Here is a 19,543-nt window from a genome sequence, read left to right on the forward strand (position 1 = left end):
AGTTATATTCTTGTATATAGGGAGCAGTATTATAGTAGTTATATTCTTGTATATAGGGGCAGTATTATAGTAGTTATATTCTTGTATATAGGGGCAGTATTATAGTAGTTATATTCTTGTATATAGGGGGCAGTATTATAGTAGTTATATTCTTGTATATAGGGGGCAGTATTATAGTAGTTATATTCTTGTATATAGGGGTAGTATTATAGTAGTTATATTCTTGTATATAGGGGCAGTATTATAGTAGTTATATTCTTGTATATAGGAGCAGTATTATAGTAGTTATATTCTTGTATATAGGGGGCAGTATTATAGTAGTTATATTCTTGTATATAGGGGCAGTATTATAGTAGTTATAGTCTTGTATATAGGGGCAGTATTATAGTAGTTATATTCTTGTATAATGGGGCAGTATTATAGTAGTTATATTCTTGTATATAGGGGGCAGTATTATAGTAGTTATATTCTTGTATATAGGGGGCAGTATTATAGTAGTTATATTCTTGTATATAGGAGCAGTATTATAGTAGTTATATTCTTGTATATAGGGACAGTATTATAGTAGTTATATTCTTGTATATAGGAGCAGTATTATAGTAGTTATATTCTTGTATATAGGGGCAGTATTATAGTAGTTATATTCTTGTATATAGGGGGCAGTATTATAGTAGTTATATTCTTGTATATAGGAGCAGTATTATAGTAGTTATATTCTTGTATATAGGGGCAGTATTATAGTAGTTATATTCTTGTATATAGGGGCAGTATTATAGTAGTTATATTCTTGTATATAGGGGGCAGTATTATAGTAGTTATATTCCTGTATATAAGGGAGCAGTATTATAGTAGTTATAGTCTTGTATATAGGGGCAGTATTATAGTAGTTATATTCTTGTATAATGGGGTAGTATTATAGTAGTTATATTCTTGTATATAATGGCAGTATTATAGTAGTTATATTCTTGTATATTGGAGCAGTGTTATAGTAGTTATATTCTTGTATATAGGGGCAGTATTATAGTAGTTATATTCTTGTACATAGAGGGAAGTATTATAATAGTTATATTGTTGTATATAGGGGCAGTATTATAGTAGTTATATTCTTGTATATAGGAGCAGTGTTATAGTCGTTATATACTTGTATATTGGAGCAGTATTATAGTAGTTATATTCTTGTATATAGGAGCAGTATTATAGTAGTTATAGTCTTGTATATAGGGGCAGTATTATAGTAGTTATATTCTTGTATAATGGGGCAGTATTATAGTAGTTATATTCTTGTATATAGGAGCAGTATTATAGTAGTTATATTCTTGTATATAGGGGCAGTATTATAGTAGTTATATTCTTGTATATAGGGGCAGTATTATAGTAGTTATATTCTTGTATATAGGGGCAGTATTATAGTAGTTATATTCTTGTATATAGGTGCCAGTATTATAGTAGTTATATTCTTGTATATAGGGGCAGTATTATAGTAGTTATATTCTTGTATATTGGGGCAGTATTATAGTAATTATATTCTTGTATATAGGGGCAGTATTATAGTAGTTATATTCTTGTATATAGGGGGCAGTATTATAGTAGTTATATTCTTGTATATAGGGGCAGTATTATAGTAGTTATATTCCTGTCTATAGGAGGCAGTATTATAGTAATTATATTCTTGTATATAGGGGCAGTATTATAGTAGTTATATTCTTGTATATAGGGAGCAGTATTAGGGCATGACCACACATGGCGGAATTCCTCCGCAACTGTCCGCATCAATGCCGCACAGAATCTGCGTTGCAGATTCTGCAGCGGATCTGCACAAAATGTGCAGAAAATTGATGCGGACTGGCCGCTGCGGACTGCAGGAAAAGTGCTTCTCTTCTCCCTATTCAGTGCAGGATAGAGAGAAGGGACAGCACTTTCTCTAGTGAAAGTCAAAGAAATTCATACTTACCGCCCGTTGTCTTGGTGACGCGTCCCTCTTTCGGCATCCGGCCCGACCTCCCTGGATGACGCTCCAGTCCATGTGACCGCTGCAGCCTGTGCTTGGCCTGTGATTGGCTGCAGCCGTCACTTACACTGAAACGTCATCCTGGGAGGCCGGACTGTAGACAGACGCAGGGAGTTCTCGGTAAGTATGAACTTATATGTTTTTTTACAGATACATGTATATTGAGATCGGTAGTCACTGTCCCGGGTGCAGAAACAGTTACTGCCGATCGCGTAACTCTTTCAGCACCCTGGACAGTGACTATTTACATACGTCTCCTAGCAACGCTCCCGTCATTACGGGAGCCCCATTGACTTCCTCAGTCTGGCTGTAGACCTAGAAATACATAGGTCCAGCCAGAATGAAGAAATGTCATGGTAGTAAAAACAATACGCTCCGCAGCACACATAAGATCTGCGGACTTCATTGCGGAATTTTGACTCTCCATTGAAGTCAATGGAGAAATTCCGCCATGAGTCCGCAACCAGTCCGCCACTGCTCCGCAACAGACAGAGCATGCTGCGGACACCAAATTCCGCTCCGCAGCCTATGCTCCGCAGCGGAATTGTACGCATCGTGTAAACGAACACTGCTAAATTAAAGTGAAAGTCAATGGAGAAACGGCTCCGCTGCGGATTAACGCTGCGGAGTGTCCGCAGCGGAATTTAAGTGCAATTCCGCTATGTGTGAACCCGCCCTTATAGTAGTTATATTCTTGTATATAGGGGGCAGTATTATAGTAGTTATATTCTTGTATATAGAGGTAGTATTATAGTAGTTATATTCTTGTATATAGGAGCAGTATTATAGTAGTTATATTCTTGTATATAGGGGCAGTATTATAGTCGTTATATTCCTGTATATAGGGGGCAGTATTATAGTAGTTATATTCTTGTATATAGGGGCAGTATTATAGTAGTTATATTCCTGTCTATAGGAGGCAGTATTATAGTAATTATATTCTTGTATATAGGGGCAGTATTATAGTAGTTATATTCTTGTATATAGGGGGCAGTATTATAGTAGTTATATTCTTGTATATAGGAACAGTATTATAGTAGTTAAATTCTTGTATATAGGGGCAGTATTATAGTAGTTATATTCTTGTATATAGGAGGCAGTATTATAGTAGTTATATTCTTGTATATAGGAACAGTATTATAGTAGTTATATTCTTGTATATAGGGGCAGTATTATAGTAGTTATATTCTTGTATATAGGGGGCAGTATTATAGTAGTTGTATATAGGGGCAGTATTATAGTATTTATATTCTTGTATATAGGAGGTAGTATTATAGTAGTTATATTCTTGTATATAGGGGGCAGTATTATAGTAGTTATATTCTTGTATATAGGGGGCAGTATTATAGTAGTTATATTCTTGTATATAGGGGCAGTATTATAGTAGTTATATTCTTGTATATAGGAGCAGTATTATAGTAGTTATATTCTTGTATATAGGGGCAGTATTATAGTAGTTATATTCTTTTATATAGGGGGCAGTAGTATAGTAGTTATATTCTTGTATACAGGAGCAGTATTATAGTAGTTTTATTCTTGTATATTGGAGCAGTATTATAGTAGTTATATTCTTGTATATAGGGGCAGTATTATAGTAGTTATATTCTTTTATATAGGGGGCAGTAGTATAGTAGTTATATTCTTGTATACAGGAGCAGTATTATAGTAGTTATATTCTTGTATATTGGAGCAGTATTATAGTAGTTATATTCTTGTATATAGGGGCAGTATTATAGTAGTTATATTCTTTTATATAGGGGGCAGTAGTATAGTAGTTATATTCTTGTATATAGGAGGCAGTATTATAATAGTTATATTCTTGTATATAGGAGGCAGTATTATAGTAGTTATATTCTTGTATATAGGAGACAGTATCATAGTAGTTATATTCTTGTATATAGGGGGCAGTATTATAGTAGTTATAGTCTTGTATATAGGGGCAGTATTATAGTAGTTATATTCTTGTATAATGGGGCAGTATTATAGTAGTTATATTCTTGTATATAGGAGCAGTATTATAGTAGTTATAGTCTTGTATATAGGGGCAGTATTATAGTAGTTATATTCTTGTATAATGGGGCAGTATTATAGTAGTTATATTCTTGTATATAGGAGCAGTATTATAGTAGTTATATTCTTGTATATAGGGGCAGTATTATAGTAGTTATATTCTTGTATATAGGGGCAGTATTATAGTAGTTATATTCTTGTATATAGGAGCAGTATTATAGTAGTTATATTCTTGTATATAGGGGCAGTATTATAGTCGTTATATACTTGTATATTGGAGCAGTATTATAGTAGTTATATTCTTGTATATAGGAGCAGTATTATAGTAGTTATAGTCTTGTATATAGGGGCAGTATTATAGTAGTTATATTCTTGTATAATGGGGCAGTATTATAGTAGTTATATTCTTGTATATAGGAGCAGTATTATAGTAGTTATATTCTTGTATATAGGGGCAGTATTATAGTAGTTATATTCTTGTATATAGGGGCAGTATTATAGTAGTTATATTCTTGTATATAGGGGCAGTATTATAGTAGTTATATTCTTGTATATAGGTGCCAGTATTATAGTAGTTATATTCTTGTATATAGGGGCAGTATTATAGTAGTTATATTCTTGTATATAGGGGCAGTATTATAGTAATTATATTCTTGTATATAGGGGCAGTATTATAGTAGTTATATTCTTGTATATAGGGGGCAGTATTATAGTAGTTATATTCTTGTATATAGGGGCAGTATTATAGTAGTTATATTCCTGTCTATAGGAGGCAGTATTATAGTAATTATATTCTTGTATATAGGGGCAGTATTATAGTAGTTATATTCTTGTATATAGGGGGCAGTATTATAGTAGTTATATTCCTGTATATAGGAGGCAGTATTATAATAGTTATATTCTTGTATATAGGAGGCAGTATTATAGTAGTTATATTCTTGTATATAGGAGACAGTATCATAGTAGTTATATTCTTGTATATAGGGGGCAGTATTATAGTAGTTATATTCTTGTATATAGGGGCAGTATTATAGTAGTTATATTCTTTTATATAGGGGGCAGTAGTATAGTAGTTATATTCTTGTATATTGGAGCAGTGTTATAGTATATTCTTGCACGTAGGAGCCAGTTTTATAGTAGATATATATATTTATTTTTTTGTTGTTGTTTTTTTATAGGACAATTATCAATGTAAATGCCTACCATCCTTCTGGACAATATTTTCTGTCTGAAATAGGGATTCTATTTGCTCCAATCCACACTTTTAAAAGTTAATTTTCCCGGATAACAATCTCAGCTCTGCTACATATGGATTTACCTGCATTATCGTGGAGCTGTTGGCAGAAATTTGATGACGAGCCCTTTTTTTCAGTTCATAACATGCACTTTCTAGGTGTTGTCTTGCCGCCGCCTTTTCTATCTACCAATCATTACGAACATTTTGTGCTGTATTTAAACTCCCAGTGAATATATTCCGGGACGTTGCCTTTTCTTTGTTTTTTTCTTAAACAGATTATCAGACGCAGAGGAGGATGACCTTCCCCCGCTGACCTGCTCATTACAGAGGAGGCAGGAGCAATAATCATATAAGCCATGTTTTCAATACCTGGGGAGCTCTGACAATTACCTTGCTGCATATAATGTCATTACCCAGCAGAGCGCCGGCACAACCAGCGTCACACTGAGCTATCACTGGAGGACGAGATTCCGCCTCGCAACGTCTTCTTTTCATCTGTCGGTTTCAGATTCTTCGCTTCGCTGCTTTTTCTGCTTTTAAATGCTGAAAATACACAGAATATTCTGAGCGATGTAAATACACGTGGATGCGGGAAAACGTCGGAGATCAGATGAAGCAACGAAAAGTCATAGAAAACCCAGGAGACGGAATAATCAGTAAGTCCGGGAAAATCAGAGGAAAATGTATTATATTTTATGGGTCAACCAGTCTTATGTAAAGTTTCATCGTTGGCTGTTGAAACGTTCTGTGGCTTTCTATTACACACTGTATGGAGAAAAGTATGTGCCCCCCCTCTTAATCATTGAGTTCAGGCGTTTCATTCAGTCCTTCTACTACAGGTATATAAAATCCCGCGCTCGCCTGCTAGCCGGGTTCTCACGTTGTGTAAACGCTGCGGAATTTCCGCAATGGAATTCTGTGCAGAAATTCCGCAGCGTTTTGGCCACGTTGACACATGGCGGAATTGCTGTTGAATTGCGCTGTGGACAGTCCGCAGTGGAATTCTGCAGCGGCCGTTTTTTACATTTCTTTCTATACATTTTTTGGAAACTTAGTTCAGATTTTGCAGAAAATAACTGTGCGGACCATAGGCTGCGGTGCAGAATTTTCCCTCCCAGCATGCACTGTCTGTTGCGGAGAAGAAGCGGAATTTCACTGCGGATTTCAGCCTTTGCAATGCAAAAACTGAAATCTGTGGCACGTCCACTGTGATATCTGCAAAGTCTGAATTACCTGTCAAATATGCAAATGTTGCTGCAGATTCATTGCGTGATTGCCCCGAATCTGCACCAACATTTGCAGCGGAAAACTTCTGCCACGTCTGAACATGGCCTTATAGTAGCAGAAGAGTGGATGAGATTTAGAAAATCTCATACCAAAACTGCGGAAAAAAACTACAGTGTAAGGGCATGGCCAGACGTGGCGGAATTGCTCTGGAATTCTGCTGCGGACACTCCGCAGCGGAAATCCGCAGCGGACCCGTTTCTCCATTGCCTTCCACAGCTTTGTGGTTGTGTTCGTTTACACGTTGCGGACAATTCCGCTGCGGAGCATAGGCTGCGGAGCGGAATTTGGTGTCCGCATCATACACTGGCTGTTGCGGAGCAGTGGCGGACGTGTGGCGGAATTTCTCCATGGTCTTCAATGGAGATTCTAAATTCCGCAATGAAGTCCGCAGCTGTCATGCACATGTTATGTGTGCTGCGGATGCGTCTTGCTTTTTTGACATGACATTTCTTCATTCTGGCTGGACCTATGTATTTCTAGGTCTACAGCCGGACTGAGGAAGTCAATGGGGCTCCCGTAATTACGGGAGCGTTGCTAGGAGACGTCAGTAAATAGTCACTGTCCAGGGTGCTGAAAGAGTTAAGCGATCGGCAGTAACTGTTTCTGCCCCCTGGACAGTGACTACCGATCCCAATATACAGCAACCTGTAAAAAAAATAGAAGTTCATACTTACCGAGAACTCCCTGCTTCTTTCTCCTGTCCAGCTTCCCAGGATGACGTTTCAGTCTAAGTGACGGCTGCAGCCAATCACAGGCCAATCACAGGCCAATCACAGGCTGCAGCCAATCACAGGCCAATCACAGGCTGCAGCCAATCACAGGCCAATCACAGGCTGCAGCGGTCACATGGACTGCCGCGTCATCCAGGGAGGTCGGGCTGGATGCCGAAAGAGGGACGCGTCACCAAGACAACGGCCGGTAAGTATGAAATTCTTTTACTTTCACTAGGGAAAGGGCTGTCCCTTCTCTCTATCCTGCACTGATAGAGAGAAGGGAAGTACTTTCACCTCAATACGCAGCGGCTAGTCCGCATCAATTTAATACCCATTTTGGGCAGATCCGCAACAGAATCTGCAACGCAGATTCTGTGCGGCATTGATGCGGACAGTTGCGGAACAATTCCGCCACGTCTGGGGATGCCCTGAGGCCCCCTGCAGACGTTACAGATTTTGTTGCAGAGATTTCTGCGACTAAATATCAGTTCCATTGCTCCAAATGGGGTTGTTTCTGCAGCAAGCACAAAATCTGCAACAAAACCTGCAGCGTGTGCAGGGGTCCTAAACGTTAATAAATTAACCTGCGATGCGGAATTTGATTCCGTAACGTCAATTTATGCGTTTTTGTTGATTTTCCGTTGCGGGCTTTCCCAATGGGGATGCAAATCCCGCAACACTAAGCCCAGTGTTGCGACTATTGCGGCGTGTTCGCATCGATTACATCGCAAAAATCGCAACTACGGAAAACACAAAAAATTGATACTTACCCAGAATGCACTCCTTCCTGCAGTCCGGCCTGCTGGGATCGACGTTACATCCCATGTGACCGCTGCAGCCAATCACAGGCTGCAGCGGTCACATGGGCTGCAGCATCATCCAGGGTGGCCGGACCGGACTATGGAGGAAGGACGCATCACCATGACAACGGTCTACATAAGGTTTTTCCGCTGCTTTCCGCAGTGGAAAAGCCGTCCGAAAAAATGCATCACAATGTGGTGGGTTTTTCGGACGGAATGTACTGCGGGTTCCTGGTTGGACACGCTGTGTGGTTTTTACGTGGCGTATCAGTCCCTTGGGAGCCCGGCCTTAGGCTGGATTCACACACAGTGTTTTGCTGCAGTTTTGTGCGGTTTTCGTTGCAGTTGAAATGGCGGTATTTTTATGCATTTTTTAGGGTCGCCACATGTTACAGTAAAGACTATAGTAAAATATTAGATGCATTACACACAACTGCGTTTTGGTTTGTGGCGTTTTTGAGGCAATGTTGTATCCATTGGCGTTTTTTCCCATAGGCTTCACTATAGGAGCTCAAAATGGCCATAAAAAAAAGCATGTACAAAATAACACAAAATGAAAAACACCACAAAAGATGCCACTAAAATTGCCTTTAATAACGCAGGTTTTATTCGAAAACTTAGAGTGTTTTTAGGCCCTGTTCACACAGAGTTTTTTTGAAGGCAGAAAAATCTGCCTCAAAAAAAGTTTTTTCTGGCTCCCATTGATTTTAATGAGAGGTCAGAGGTCTTTTCCCGCGAGCGGATAATAGCGTGACCGGGAAAAAAAACGCTTACGCCTCTCATTGAAATCAATGTGTGGCAGTTTTTCCGCGTCAAAATCAGCTACAAAAAACTCTGTGTGAACATATACTTTTCATACAAATTTTCTGTGTGTGAAGGAGGCCTTACAGACATTAGTGGTAGAACGGGTCGTTGTATAGTGATCAGTGACCTCCAGCGCGGTCCTGTAATAGGACGTCACCGTTGTAGAGTCAGTTCTGGAAATGTCTTCCCTCTTCTATATTGCACCATCACCTGTGACTGATATTATTGTAAACTGGAAGGAACCGCCGCAACTCAGCCACGAAGTGCAGACCACGTAAAGTTACAGAGCGGGGGGGGGCGAGTGCTGAGGAGCAAGTGCAGAAAAGTCGCCAACGCTTCGCTGACTCCATAACTGCAGAGTACAGACCTCTGGTATTAACATCTGTACAAAAACTGTGCCCGGGAGCTTCATGGCACGGCGGCCGGGCAGCTGCATGCCAGCCGAACATCACCAAGCACAATGCCAAGCGTCAGATAGAGGCATAATGTTATGGGGTTGTTTATCAGGAGTCGGCCTCTTAGTTCCAGTGAAGGGTTAATGCTTCAGCAGACGAGGCATTTTTGACAATTGTAGCTTCCAACTTTGTGGGAACAGTTTGGGGTTCGACCTTTTCTGTTCCCCATGACTGGGCCAAAGTGCATAAGGTCCATAAAGACATGGCTGGTTGGTTGGCTGGTTGGCTGGTTGGTTGGTTGGTTGGTTGGTTGGTTGGTTGGTTGGTTGATTGTTGGGTCATTCCGGTCTCGGCGTTACCGGATATGTGTACTTTTACTTCTCTATTGCACTAATTTAATGAATCATTGTAAATGACAAGGTCCTCAAATATGATTTCCAGGGTTGGGTAGATTTCTGCCATCTGCGTATCAGTGGCATTAGATCATGTAGTAAAAGTTAAAATCCATCTTTATTGAATCTGAATTTCCGGTATTAGTTGTCACCGGTTTGGTTGTAGTTGATTTGCGTCCTCAGAATCCCTTTACTCAGGATTATAATAAACTACTTGTAAAGCATTTTGTCACCGCTCTATAATGGACATGTCAATCAGACCTGGGGATGATTGACGGCTTCTCCTGCACATGTGACCGCGGCGGCGCGGTAATCTAATCTAATTATAACCAGTTCTGCAGAATTTCTGCTCATTCACAAGCATTGCTTCCATAATGACCCCGGCCCCGTCCTTCATGTTGTTTTTTTCCTTTATGTAAAATATATAAGTGAAGGAAATAGTTCATTTACTTTCCTCGGTGGAAGATAACGGCACGACTGCAGCTACATTACCGCTCAGCGCTGCAATGTATAACTCCCAACATTAAGGCCGACGTAGTGTAAGCGCTGCGGAATTTCCACAATGGAAAGTGGATGAGATTTAGAAAATCAAATGCCCACGCTGCGGAAAAAAATGCAGCGTAAACGTTGATAAAATGACCTGCGGCGCAGAATTTAATGCCGCAGGGTGTCAATTTATGCTGCGTTTCATTTGATTTTCAGTTGCGTTAAAAAAACAACTACGGAAAAAAGAAAAATCATACTTACCCAGAACGCCCTCCTCCTTCCCGCAGTCCGGCCTCCTGGGATGACGTTTCATCCCATGTGACCGCTGCAGCCAATGACAGTCTTCAGCGTCACATGGGATGAAACGTCATCCCAGGAGGCCGGATTGCGCGCAGAGAAGACGGAGGGGGTAAGTATAAGCACAAATTTAGTTCGAAAAACCGCACCACAATGTGCTGTGATTTTTCAGACGGAATGTGCTGCGGGTTCCAGGTCGGACATACTGTGTGATTTTTACGCAGCATATCCGACCCATGGGATCCGGCCTAAAGCCGCTATTCAAGGGACGTGTGTATGCCACGTGTGACTGCACCCTAAGGCTGTGTTCACACAGCAAACTAAAAATGGCTGTAAAATACGGAGCTGATTTTAAGGGAAAGCCTCTGATTTTCAGACGTTTTTTAAAGCTTCTTTTAAAGTGTTTTTCATAGTGTTAATTGGAAAATCAATCCTAAAAAACGCCTCCAGAAGTGACATGCTATTTATTTTTACGGAGCGTCTTTTTACGATCCATCTATTAAAACAGCGGCGTTCAAAAAGTTTTCGGGACGTTTACGGCCCGAAAAACAGCTGAAAATAAGCCGTGTGAACATACCCTTAGAATATGTGCACACACAAACTCAAAAACGTCTGAAAATACGGAACTTCTGATTTTCAGACGTTTTTTAAGTCACTCGCGTTTTTTGCTGCGTTTTTTACGGCCATTTTTGGAGCTGTTTTCTATAGAGTCTATGAAAAATGGCTCCAAAAACGGCTCAAGAAGTGACATGAACTTATTTTTCGGGGGCGCTTTTTTACGCGGCCGTTTTGAAAAATGGCCGCATAAAAAACGCCCTGTCAGAACAGAACAACGTATTTCCCATTTAAATCAATGGGCAGATGCTTGGAGGCGTTCTGCTTCCGATTTTTCAGCCGAAAATAGCCCGTGTGAACATACCCTCTGGCATCCTCATAACTTGTTTACAGCACAGGAGGAATTGGAAGCGGTCCGGGCGTTAGAATCCCTTCTTCAGGAGCAGGAGGTGAGCACTGGCAAATTCCCAACAACTATTCGCCCCCGGTCTACCACATTTCCATCCTTGTCTCTTAACCCATCAGTTGACATGTTTGTTAAAATGGTCACTGATGAATTGCGCAAACTTCCACAGCAGCGGAGCCATGATAATCTATCGTGGGCCCAACGCAAGGCGCTTTTTGAACTAAAAGAGATGAAGGGTGTGGTATTCAAACCAGCAGACAAGGGTGGAAATGTGGTGATTTGGCCGGTGGAGATGTATGAATTGGAGGCATACAGACAATTGCGTGATGCTAGATGCTATAAACGCCTGACCTCCAACCCTACTGAAGGTTTTAAGGAACAGTTGGATAAAATGCTTGCGGATGCATTGGTGGACAATATTATCACTAAAAAAGTTCTGGATGGGCTTATTGTGAAATTTCCCATCACCCCCTACACTATACTTGTTGCCCAAGGTGCATAAAGACCAAAAGAGACCTCCCGGTCGACCAATTGTGCCTGGCTGTGGTAGTTTATGTGAATCGGCATGCCGTTTTTTAGACTTTTATCTCCGTCCATGTGTGGAGGGACTCCAATCATACATCAAGGATTCTACGGACGTGCTGAAACGCCTTGATGGTGTAACAATGGAGCAGGATATTTTTTTGTATCCTGTGATGTAGAATCCCTTTACACTTGTATAGATCATGATTTGGGTCTATCCGCGGTTCCATATTTTCTAGGAGCAGGCAACCTTGATCAGGATTTGGTCCACTTTCTCATCCACCTTTTGCGTTTTGTCTTGGAACATAATTATTTTCTGTTCAGAGACAAATTCTATTTACAGTTACGTGGGACGGCGATGGGTGCTACCTGTGCGCCGTCCTATGCTAACCTATTTCTGGGCCATTGGGAACAGGAGATTGTGAGAGCAGTTATGGATACGGTTTCGGGTAGCGTGGTCAGTTGGATGCGCTTTATTGACGATATACTGTTTATTTGGCAGGGTACGCGAGCTGAGCTTGATCGATTTCTAACCATCTTAAATACCAATACATGTAACATCAAACTGACAAATGCGATTAGTCAGGACTTTATGGAATTTCTGGACATCAAGATTTCTGTACAAAATATGGGTAAGCTCAGTACCACTATTTTTCGCAAAAAAACTGCTGTAAATGCTCTTTTACATGCATCTTCATTCCACCCCTCACACACTATACGCACCATCCCCACAGGACAATTCCTGCGGGCACGACGTGTATGCGATTCACAATCAAACTTCGAAAATGAATCCCAATGTTTGAAAGCTCGGTTTGCACAACGAGGATACCGTAAAAATTATATTGAGAAAGGGTATCAGGGAGCATACCATACTGACCGTAATAGTCTTCTTGTTCAACAACAGCGCAAAAAGAAAAACAGTGAGGACACGGTAAGGCTTATCACTACCTACAATACACAATGGTCTGAGATGCACAAAATTGTTACTCGCTTTTGGCCCATATTGTTGACAGACCCTGATCTTAAAAGGCTTCTACCCCCCAAACCCCAACTTACAGCCAAAAGGAGTAAGACCTTAAGCGACCATCTAGTTCGGAGTCACTATAGTGCCCCAAACTCTAATATGTATCTATATGGTTCCAAGGGACCAAAGTGGGGATCATTCCCCTGTGGCCATTGCTCTATCTGCAATTTGATAGTCAAAACGGATACTTTCCCTGACTCTGAAAACAAAAAATGCTACAAAATTGTGCATTTTATTAATTGCAGTACATCGGGGGTTGTCTACAGGGCAACATGCCCGTGTGGTCTCTCCTATATTGGCATGACCACAAGAGAGCTTAAAATAAGAATTCAGGAACATGTAAGAGACATTAAAAAGGCTGAAAAAATTGCGGATAATGATTGGGAGACATTTCCGGGACCATCATAACAACAGGTGGCAAGATCTGAAAGTACATAGCATTGATAAAATCATCATCGGAACACGTGGTGGAGACACTTTTCGCAAGCTCGAACGTATCGAGTGTAAGTGGATAACAAAGCTTAAAGAGGCTCTGTCACCAGATTTTGCAGCCCCTATCTGCTATTGCAGTAGATCGGCGCTGCAATGTAGATTACAGTAACGTTTTTATTTTTAAAAAACGAGCATTTTTGGCCAAGTTATGACCATTTTTGTAGTTATGCAAATGAGGCTTGCAAAAGTCCAAGTGGGCGTGTTTAAAAGTAAAAGTCCAAGTGGGCGTGTATTATGTGCGTACATCGGGGCGTGTATTATGTGCGTACATTGGGGCGTTTTTAATACTTTTACTAGCTGGGCGTTCTGACGAGAAGTATCATCCACTTCTCTTCACAACGCCCAGCTTCTGGCAGTGCAGACACACAGCGTGTTCTCCAGAGATCACGCTGTGACGTCACTCACAGGTCCTGCATCGTGTCAGACGAGCGAGGACACCGGCACCAGAGGCTTCAGTTGATTCTGCAGCAGCATCGGCGTTAGCAGGTAAGTCCATGTAGCTACTTACCTGCAAACGCTGATGCTGCTGCAGAATCAACTGAGCCTCTGGTGCCGGTGTCCTCGCTCGTCTGACACGATGCAGGACCTGTGAGTGACGTCACAGCGTGATCTCTCGAGAACACGCTGTGTCTGTACTGCCAGAAGCTGGGCGTTCTGAAGAGAAGTGGATGTTACTTCTCATCAGAACGCCCAGCTAGTAAAAGTATTAAAAACGCCCCGATGTACGCACATAATACACGCCCACTTGGACTTTTACTTTAAACACGCCCACTTGGACTTTTGCAAGCCTCATTTGCATAACTACAAAAATGGTCATAACTTGGCCAAAAATGCTCGTTTTTTAAAAATAAAAACGTTACTGTAATCTACATTGCAGCGCCGATCTGCTGCAATAGCAGATAGGGGTTGCAAAATCTGGTGACAGAGCCTCTTTAACACTAGTTCACCATATGGTCTAAATGAAAAAATGTCCTTCGCTTCCTTCTTGTAATTCACCGCGTGGGTTCCATGGCGTCATTTTTATGGAATATAGTTAGTTTTATGATATTTTAATTGTGTGATGGGATTATTTCTGGTTGATACATTTCTGTGATCATGCTGTTGCGGTGGGGACGCAATGTTCTGTCGGTGTGAGTTATATACACTCAGGTCGGACTATTTTTGAGTATTCTACACTATCTCAAATTCTCAATCTCTTTACAGGCGATATGGATACATTGGCTCATTTGTCCAGTTATAGCGGAGGTGCTTTATGATGCCCAAATTGTGCCCGTTCCCGCTTTCTTCTGCGTGCTATTATCATATGTGGGCTTAGTGTATGCATGGGAATGTCATTTTATGTATACATTGTTATACATTTATACCCTTTTTTTGTATATGTTTGGTATTTTGGGATGTTCTCAGCTTTCTCAAGGGGTAGGTATTGGTACTGGTACACGTACCTTATCCACATTTCTCTCTTACTGACACATGTTTATATGAATTTACATATTGTTATTATTGTATTTCTTGTATGATATCATGACTACTACATGCACATATTATGTATACACTTTTAGTGTACCAACTTTATATATTTATATATTTTTACTACTCTATATACACTAATTAATTAACATATTTATATACCTAAGTCTATACACGTTATCACATTTTATATATCATGCATGTATCTATATATATTGTTTCATGTTTCTTATCCATTATATTATATCCACGTATACTCACTACACATTTTTTTGAATATGTATATATATATTTTTGGCACATGTATGGATTTTAATTGTATACATGTGTTCAGTTATATTTATTAGATCACTTACATTTTGATGACTTTCAGTCATGATGCATTTATTATTTCTCTAACACGCTCATATTGAGTCGCATCATTTTCATATTTTTCTATAGGTTTTCACATTTTTGTCATTTATACAATACATTATATAATGATTCATAGTGAATATGTTTATATTTCTGCTTGTTTAATAATGGCTATATATTTTTCAGGTGCAGTCCTTTTTTACTCCTTCACATAATCTAACTATTTATTTATTTATTTATTTTTTATTTTCCTCACTTCTTTTCACTATCACGAGCACGTGTGTTCACTCACCTCTCCTCACTCACCTCTCCTCACTCACCTCTCCTCACTCACCTCTCCTCACTCACCTCTCCTCACTCACCTCTCCTCACTCACCTTTCCTCACTCACCTCTCCTCACTCACCTCTCCTCACTCACCTCTCCTCACTCACCTCTCCTCACTCACCTCTCCTCACTCACCTCTCCTCACTCACCTCTCCTCACTCACCTCTCCTCACTCACCTTTCCTCACTCACCTCTCCTCACTCACCTCTCCTCACTCACCTCTCCTCACTCACATCTCCTCACTCACCTCTCCTCACTCACCTCTCCTCAGCTCTCCTCACTCACCTCTCCTCACTCACCTCTCCTCACTCACCTCTCCTCACTCACCTCTCCTCACTCACCTTTCCTCACTCACCTCTCCTCACTCACCTCTCCTCACTCACCTCTCCTCACTCACCTCTCCTCACTCACCTTTCCTCACTCACCTCTCCTCACTCACCTCTCCTCACTCACCTCTCCTCACTCACCTCTCCTCACTCACCTCTCCTCAGCTCTCCTCACTCACCTCTCCTCACTCACCTCTCCTCACTCACCTCTCCTCACTCACCTCTCCTCACTCACCTTTCCTCACTCCCCTTGCACTCTATTTAGACTATTTACTATTATTTGTTTATATGGGGGTACATTGTATATTTATTGGTATTTATTGTAAAATAAAGTGGAATTTTTAATTGTATGGTGCTATTTACAGTGATGTACTAATATGTGTAGAATATTGATATTGTTGTGTATTTATGTATGTATGTATATTCATTCATGTCTATGTATATGGGATTTTTATGTGCGTGCTCCAGCTGTCCAGTGATAATGTCTCAACTACCTTGAGAGATACCCAGGTACTCGGGAGTACCGACTAATGTATTAACTATGCTTTCACTATTTATATGTTTTCCCGGGGTAGATTGTTTTAGTGCTGTATACGGCACTCCTCCTCAGTACATGACCTTTATCCCGTGTTTGGACTTCTGGCATAACTGCCAGGCTCTAAAATGGCCACTAACCCTTCCCTGTATAATGCCAGCCCCTCCCTTTAGTCTTTTTGCAGCGTGCATGCGCAGTTTGTAGTTTAAGTCCATGGCACAGTTTCCGACATCCGGATCAGTGCCGCCGGTGCGCATGCGCCAAGCAGGTATGATGGCGTCCGCAGAGACGAATGTGGCTTCCGTCGTCCGTGCACATTAGGGCTGTGTTCACACGGAGTATTTTGCCGAGTTTTTTGACGCGGACACCGCGTCGCAAGACTCGGCAAAAACGGCCCGAAAACGCCTCCCATTGATTTCAATGGGAGGCGTCGGCGTCTTTGTCCCGCGAGCAGTAAAACTGCCTCGCGGGAGGAATAAGCGACATGCCCTATGTTCGGGCGCTTCCGCCTCTGACCTCCCATTGACTTCAATGGGAGGCAGCGCAAGCGTATTTCGCGCTGTTTCGTACCCGCGGCGCTCAGTGGCCGCGGGCGAAAAACGGCGCGAAAATCTCCGCGAAAATCGGCGTGCAGGGAGAGGAATATCTGCCTCGGACTTCCAAACTGAATTTTGAGGCAGATATTCCTCCTGCAAAATACCCCGTGTGAACATGGCCTAATGGTGCCTGCAGCATGGTAGGTGTAATTTGATCTGTGATTGCAGATCTCCATATGCTGTGAACACTGCTTAGTGTTTGGCTATTCGTGTAGTCCCCTCCCTCTGCATTTTATATTTAAAACAACCACTATCCCATCAATCAGTACCCTTTGAGAAAGCGGACGGCGAAACGTGCGTCGGGGGCGGTCAGTGTGGAGTGATCCTGCGTGCTTCCTATCATGCAGTCCATGGGTTTGGGGGGCGGTCAGTGTGGAGTGTTCCTGCGTGCTTCCTATCATGCAGTCCATGGGTTTGGGGGGCTGTCAGTGTGGAGTGTTCCTGCGTGCTTCCTATCATGCAGTCCATGGGTTTGGGGGGCTGTCAGTGTGGAGTGATCCTGCGTGCTTCCTATCATGCAGTCCATGGGTTTGGGGGGCTGTCAGTGTGGAGTGTTCCTGCGTGCTTCCTATCATGCAGTCCATGGGTTTGGGGGGCTGTCAGTGTGGAGTGATCCTGCGTGCTTCCTATCATGCAGTCCATGGGTTTGGGGGGCTGTCAGTGTGGAGTGTTCCTGCGTGCTTCCCATCATGCAGTCCATGGGTTTGGGGGGCGGTCAGTGTGGAGTGATCCTGCGTGCTTCCTGTCATGCAGTCCATGGGTTTGGGGGGCGGTCAGTGTGGAGTGGTCCTGCGTGCTTCCCATCATGCAGTCCATGGGTTTGGGGGGCGGTCAGTGTGGAGTGGTCCTGCGTGCTTCCTATCATGCAGTCCATGGGTTTGGGGGGCGGTCAGTGTGGAGTGTTCCTGCGTGCTTCCTATCATGCAGTCCATGGGTTTGGGGGGCAGTCAGTGTGGAGTGGTCCTGCGTGCTTCCCGTCATGCAGTCCATGGGTTTGGGGGGCAGTCAGTGTGGAGTGATCCTGCGTGCTTCCTATCATGCAGTCCATGGGTTTGGGGGGCTGTCAGTGTGGAGTGTTCCTGCGTGCTTCCTATCATGCAGTCCATGGGTTTGGGGGGCTGTCAGTGTGGAGTGATCCTGCGTGCTTCCTATCATGCAGTCCATGGGTTTGGGGGGCTGTCAGTGTGGAGTGTTCCTGCGTGCTTCCCATCATGCAGTCCATGGGTTTGGGGGGCGGTCAGTGTGGAGTGATCCTGCGTGCTTCCTGTCATGCAGTCCATGGGTTTGGGGGGCGGTCAGTGTGGAGTGGTCCTGCGTGCTTCCCATCATGCAGTCCATGGGTTTGGGGGGCGGTCAGTGTGGAGTGGTCCTGCGTGCTTCCTATCATGCAGTCCATGGGTTTGGGGGGCGGTCAGTGTGGAGTGTTCCTGCGTGCTTCCTATCATGCAGTCCATGGGTTTGGGGGGCAGTCAGTGTGGAGTGGTCCTGCGTGCTTCCCGTCATGCAGTCCATGGGTTTGGGGGGCAGTCAGTGTGGAGTGGTCCTGCGTGCTTCCTGTCATGCAGTCCATGGGTTTGGGGGGCGGTCAGTGTGGAGTGTTCCTGCGTGCTTCCTATCATGCAGTCCATGGGTTTGGGGTGCGGTCAGTGTGGAGTGATCCTGCGTGCTTCCTATCATGCAGTCCATGGGTTTGGGGGGCGGTCAGTGTGGAGTGTTCCTGCGTGCTTCCTATCATGCAGTCCATGGGTTTGGGGGGCGGTCAGTGTGGAGTGTTCCTGCGTGCTTCCTATCATGCAGTCCATGGGTTTGGGGGGCTGTCAGTGTGGAGTGTTCCTGCGTGCTTCCTATCATGCAGTCCATGGGTTTGGGGGGCGGTCAGTGTGGAGTGATCCTGCGTGCTTCCTATCATGCAGTCCATGGGTTTGGGGGGCGGTCAGTGTGGAGTGGTCCTGCGTGCTTCCCATCATGCAGTCCATGGGTTTGGGGGGCGGTCAGTGTGGAGTGTTCCTGCGTGCTTCCTATCATGCAGTCCATGGGTTTGGGGGGCTGTCAGTGTGGAGTGTTCCTGCGTGCTTCCTATCATGCAGTCCATGGGTTTGGGGGGCGGTCAGTGTGGAGTGTTCCTGCGTGCTTCCTATCATGCAGTCCATGGGTTTGGGGGGCTGTCAGTGTGGAGTGTTCCTGCGTGCTTCCCATCATGCAGTCCATGGGTTTGGGGGGCGGTCAGTGTGGAGTGATCCTGCGTGCTTCCTATCATGCAGTCCATGGGTTTGGGGGGCGGTCAGTGTGGAGTGTTCCTGCGTGCTTCCTATCATGCAGTCCATGGGTTTGGGGGGCGGTCAGTGTGGAGTGTTCCTGCGTGCTTCCTATCATGCAGTCCATGGGTTTGGGGGGCGGTCAGTGTGGAGTGTTCCTGCGTGCTTCCTATCATGCAGTCCATGGGTTTGGGGGGCTGTCAGTGTGGAGTGATCCTGCGTGCTTCCTATCATGCAGTCCATGGGTTTGGGGGGCG

The 19,543-nt window shown here is 43.1% G+C and overlaps 1 long non-coding RNA gene across 5 annotated transcripts in view; it reads left to right on the forward strand.

Annotated features, from left to right (window-relative positions):
- The window catches only part of LOC142655199 (uncharacterized), a 112,583-nt gene that overhangs the window by 53,412 nt on the left and 39,628 nt on the right, over positions 1-19,543 (forward strand). For 4 of the 5 annotated variants that reach the window (XR_012849448.1, XR_012849447.1, XR_012849445.1 and 1 more), the window contains exon 1: positions 5,499-5,911. The exons of the other annotated variant lie outside the window; for it this stretch is intronic. This is a non-coding gene — a long non-coding RNA (uncharacterized LOC142655199). Of the gene's footprint in view, positions 1-5,498; positions 5,912-19,543 lie in introns of those variants that run through there. 5 annotated transcript variants of the gene reach the window in all.

This window comes from Rhinoderma darwinii, chromosome 6, assembly GCF_050947455.1.
Source record: "Rhinoderma darwinii isolate aRhiDar2 chromosome 6, aRhiDar2.hap1, whole genome shotgun sequence".
Classification (NCBI taxonomy): Eukaryota; Metazoa; Chordata; class Amphibia; order Anura; family Rhinodermatidae; genus Rhinoderma; species Rhinoderma darwinii.